We start from the raw sequence: 5,347 nt of genomic DNA, 5'->3' as shown, positions 1-5,347 counted from the left end.
TTCTACATTGTCATATTTGAAGTGATTTTGCTCTTGTGTGTATGTATATATGATATGGTCTGTGTGGGTGAGCCACACTGAGCATGTGGAAGTTAGAGGACAACTTAGTGGGTGTTTGTTTCTACCTTCCATCTTGTTTAAGGCAGAATCTCTGGTTTTTAATGTTTCACTGTGTAGTTCAAGTTACCTAGCCTACAAGCTACCAGGGCATTTTCCTGTCTCCTAACTCTGCCATAGCAGTGATGCTGCTATAGATGTGTGCTACTGCACCCAGCTTTTTAATATAGGCTCTACAGATACAAACTCAGGCTTGTGTAGGAAGTGCTATTATTACTCACTGAGTTATCTTACTGCCTACTTGATATAATCTTAATCCAGTCTGACAAGGTCTTTTAGTTAATTTTTTTAGTTCATGTACATGTAATGTAAATATTGATTTGTGAAGGCTTTATCTTCTATTATATTCTATTTTCTTTTTATTTCTTCTGTCATCCTGATACTCAAATACATTCTGTATTGTTGTTTTATTAGCTAAGGCTGCAAGCACTTATGAAGTTAATGAATTTCTGCCATAAAATACACACACACACACACACACAAAGAGAGAGTGAGAGAGAGTGAGAGAGAGAGAGAGAAACAACTTTCCAAATATAGCTTATATCACTGTTTTGAATTCTGACAGCATAACTGATGTTCCCCTAAGGTGTCAAATTTGATTTGAATATTCAATTTAAACATTTATGAAATGTCTTAATTAAAATGACTTTTAAGATTTTATGTTATTTACTGTATTTCACCATCATGGGTCTTATATTCCCCCCCCCATTTGAAATGATTCTATTTATAAAGCCTGTAGAAATTCTTGTTAGCAAAATTTCCCCCTGTAACTGTCTAAATCTTTATTTAATAAATATAAACTCTGGCCAAGTTATAGTGCAATTACTGGACTTCAAAAGCATTTTTTAAAGAGCCCCAGGAATTAAGTGTTCCACTATAATGAGTCTGTAACATTCTGTAGTCATCTCAAATCATATTTCTGAAAAATAGTAAATGGCTTTGAAAAAAATGCGTTGGTATATTAAGTTAAAAGATAAGATTATCAACTTATGAGGTTTAGGGAGGAAACAACTCAAAGAAGTCAGGTAGTTGGTGAAATATGACTTTTCATAAGGGCCCTTCCTCCTGTTTACAGATATAGTAACAATTCTGTCCAAAAGACAGTCTAAGTTGCCTGCCTACTAATCTGCCTACAAAGGTACTGGAGGCTCCAGAGATAGTTTTCAGGAGTCCCAGGCTAGGTGCAGGCTTTGTGACAGTGTAACAATCTCCTGTGAGTAACATCTTCTGTTACTTGTTTTGAGTCACCGTCACACAAAGCTGTACCCATCTGGGAAGAGAGACTATTAACTGAGAAAATACCTGCAAGAGATTGGCCTGTGGGAAATCCTGAGGTGCATTTACTTACTTGATGATTGATGTAAGAAGACCTAGCTCACTGTGGGTGGGACCACACCAGGGCTGGTGTTCTTTGGTGCTCTAAGAGAGCAGGCTGAGAAACCCATCAGCAGCAAGCTAGTAAGCAGTATTCCTCTATGGCCTCTGCATCTGTTCCTGCCTCCAGATTCCTGCCCTGCTTGGTTTTCTGCCCTTGACATGTAAGTTGAAGCAAATTTCTTACCCCCTCCCAAAATAAGATTATAAAATGATGCCTTCAACGTGATTCTGCATGCGTTCACAAATAACAAAAGTAAAAGAGTATTTAACTGTCATTTACTAAAATACAACTTTTAGTTTTAATTTAGACTTCATTTTATTCAAAGTCTAAGTTAGGATGCATTAATTTTATATGTAAAAAATAAATAAATAAAACAAACCAACAACCCAAACACATCACTGTATGTTTTCACAAAAAATAAAAATAGAGGTATCTTTTCTTATTTTGGGAGTAGGGTGGGGAATCTGGGCCACTATGGGATACTATGCAGTTCAAACTCATGTCACTGACTCAGTAAAATATCCTGAACTATTATAAAAACAACAATCACTGAACATTTAGGAGAACGAATGTGTTGGCATCTAGGACCAACATGAAAGAAATAAAGAGTTCTTCTGGTAATAGGAGTAAGAAATAGATAGGAAGAGATTGAAGGAGATAAGAAGAGGTAGGCTAGCTATATTGTATCGTACCCACGTGGGAAAAGTAAAACATTAGACGACACGAGGTCTGGTCACTCAGTCATCTTGAATTTAATAATAATTTTTTTGTTTCCGCAAAAGGTAAAATACCTGGGGCAAACCCTTCTCCCAAACTACGTCAGTGTAACAGTCTAATCAGTAACTTCTTTCTTGTTCAATGAGGGTGGAGCTTCTGAATGTAGTCGGTTCTGTTCAACAGTGGGCAGTGTTGCGTTGTTGAGTTACTGTCTGGGCTTTGGGGAGGGAGTCTACATTTTACTCTTTAAATATATCAAAACAAGAGGCAGGGTCAAGGCAATTTTAGTTTGGCACATATACTGTATGGGAATCATAGCGGTGTGTAACTAGGGATCTGAAATTTACACTGACTCTGTCTTTTTTGACACAATGGGCCAAGCATATTGAACTAAGGCGTGTCTCTGGCAGAGATACAGCCACTAGGTATGTGTCTCTGTTTGGGTAAACTTCATAATCAGTGGACTAGATTTCCCTAGCACCACCTTTCTACACAGATATGTCAAGAAATGTCTATGAAACCTGTAAAGTCTGGAAGCTGCCACGATTCTCTGGAAGCAGTCGAGGAACTTCTGACAGCCTGACGCCGAAACGGGACGGCTGGAGCCAAGAGCACATGTACGGGGCCCAAACGAGCGCATTCATGTCTACATAAGATTTCACAGTTGTAAATCTTCTGTTAGAGCTCTGGAGTCGGTTGTCCAGGGAACAGGTCTCAAGATAATGTAAATAAGTCTTTTGAAGACTCTGGTAGATGAAATAACCTTTGAAATGTTGGAATCTTGGTGGTATGTCAGCGACTTCGGGATGTCGCCTGTTCTCAGAATGTAAACATTGAAACGACAGCGAAACTTTGTTCTGGATGAGCCAAGCTTTACTTTCTGTCTGTTTTATCGGGAGTAAGCAGAATTTCAAATTAAACGGGAAAAACACGTTTAAAACTGGCAGGAAAAGCCTATCAGCCTAGAACAAACTGAACGAAAGATAGAAGGAAAAAGAAAAACTTTTTGAGCTTTCTTGTTAGGACAGTAGCTGTTCTGAATAGAACCGGTGTACCAATCTCTCTGGGAGTCACCGAATCATCTAGGACCAACATGAAAGAAATAAAGAGTTCTTCTGGTAATAGGAGTAAGAAATAGATAGGAAGAGATTGAAGGAGATAAGAAGAGGTAGGCTAGCCATACTGTATCGTACCCACGTGGGAAAAGTAAAACATTAGACGACACGAGGTCTGGTCACTCAGTCATCTTGAATTTAATAATAATTCTTTTGTTCCCGCAAAAGGTAAAATACCTGGGGCAAACCCTTCCCCCAAACTACGTCAGTGTAACAGTCTAATCAGTAACTTCTTTCTTGCTCAATGAGGGTGGAGCTTCTGAATGTAGCCGGTTCTGTTCAACAGTGGGCAGTGTTGATTTGTTGAGTTACTGTCCGGGCTTTGGGGAGGGAGTCTACACGAATGCACTAGATACTTAGCTCTAGACGCACTTGAAGACAGGTATTTGGAGATTATTACAAAGTAGTTTCCACCAGTATTGGCAGTGAATGAGACCAATCCCATGTCCTCTGTGCTAGAGTAACTATACAAGAAATTGTTACCGTTTAGGCAGGACACACAGACACTACACATACAAAATACGGGTGGCGAGTCTGAGTCATGTGACTCGGACCTTATCTGGAACTCTTTAAGGAGTCCCACAGCTGTTTCTGTGACCTGAGCTCTTGAACGTGGTGGATACGCACAAAGGCCATCTTGAAGACAGTGCTTGTAAGTATTCTGTCTTCACACTAGAGTTGAATAGATTTATTCACAGGGTCCATTAGTGGACTCGTCTGTGCTCCGATACTAAAGCATACCTGTACAGCAGCGATAGGACAAGAGCTGGCACCTAGGACGTCCAAGGCAAACATTTGATGTTTGTCTCTGTCTTGTATAGTATGAAGAGCATAATTCCATATAAAGTCTTCTTTAAGACAATAAAAATTAGTAAACATGTTTCCTTTTCCTGGTTTGCGCTGTGAAGTACTCTCGAAGTAAATGTTATATTAACTTTTCAGCCATGCATTTTGTTGAAAACATTTGTACTATTATTCGATAAAAAACTGTATTCATTAAAACAGTTTTATTGTTTTGGAAGACAAATGACAAATTATAAATTTAAACCAATGTAAAAACAAACATATCATTTAATTACAAAGCTTTTAGAATTCTTTGTACAAAGACAAGCTATTTGCTAAAGAAAAGGCTAAAAAATGTTTTTCTCATTGCTAGTTTAGATTGTTTTATTTCTTCAGAGCAAGTACATTTTATTTCAAAAATTGTTTTTTTTTTTTTAAAGTTCAATCTGCAAGGACAGATCATGATGACCATGAATTGAGATAAAATTAAAAGAAGACAAAAAGCGTAGGGCACTGAAGGGAATTAATTCTAGTAGACGGAAGACAACATTCAGATCCCATTGTGTACGCTTGTCAGTGTGGACTTAACAGGTCAGCCAAGGACCTTCTCCCATGATCTCTTCTTCCACACATTTAAAAAGAAGTATAAATATAAGGTTTTTTTATTGTTGTTGTTTATGATGTCTTGATATTCTGGATGGCTAATAAATTCAAAAATATAAAATAGAGTCACAAAAATGTAAGTAAGAGATACTTGTGGACCACTCTCTATAGTTACATATGTGATAAGTAGTTGCCTAAGGAAGTACTTTATTTACACTTATACAGGTAAAATATTTTCATTTTTGATGCTTAGACATTAAAAAAAAGTTAAGTCCATATTTTGAGGACTGAAGACTTACTATATTTACTTTTTAGTGATGACATTTTAGAGGACAAGAATTGGTAGAAAATACAGATTAATTAGATAAAATATAGCTTCAATATCATAAGGAAAACCTCATTTTAATTATATACTTTTAATACCGATGCAATGCACATTTTTAACTAATAGAGTTTTTAAAATAATGGTATTTTAAAAAATTTTAGAAAAAAATTAGAAAAGAAAATTATTTCCTTTCAAGCCAGTAAAATTATTTTCCTGATCTCGTTTATAAAAAAAGAAATCTGCCAGTTTCTTTCCATTATAAGTTTTCATTTTCCAAATCAAACATTGAACTGAAATTTCAGCTAAAAT

The sequence above is a fragment of the Mastomys coucha genome, unplaced genomic scaffold, assembly GCF_008632895.1.
Source record: "Mastomys coucha isolate ucsf_1 unplaced genomic scaffold, UCSF_Mcou_1 pScaffold6, whole genome shotgun sequence".
Lineage (NCBI taxonomy): Eukaryota > Metazoa > Chordata > Mammalia > Rodentia > Muridae > Mastomys > Mastomys coucha.
This window is presented reverse-complemented; position numbering follows the sequence as displayed.